Below are 269 nucleotides of genomic sequence, written 5' to 3' on the forward strand. Positions count from 1 at the left end.
CGAGTCGAGTTAATTCTCAGAACATTGCCGGGCGTCTTCCCGTCGCGATCTGCGCGTCGCGCACCCTCGTTCGAAGCCCTCCCTCATCAGGGAGAATCGCGAGCGCCCCGCGAGAGGAGGAGATCGCGATAAGCTCAGCCTCTCGACGAGAGAGAATGTCAAAGCGACGACGAGGCCACTCCGGCGAATGAAGCGGATGGGCGTTTGTGGCGTCGGTCCGCGTCAGGTCGGTGTCATCGATGTTAATGTTACTGCGGCGATGATGGCGG

Source organism: Trachymyrmex cornetzi, unplaced genomic scaffold (assembly GCF_001594075.2).
Source record: "Trachymyrmex cornetzi isolate Tcor2-1 unplaced genomic scaffold, Tcor1.1 scaffold64, whole genome shotgun sequence".
Taxonomy (NCBI): domain Eukaryota; kingdom Metazoa; phylum Arthropoda; class Insecta; order Hymenoptera; family Formicidae; genus Trachymyrmex; species Trachymyrmex cornetzi.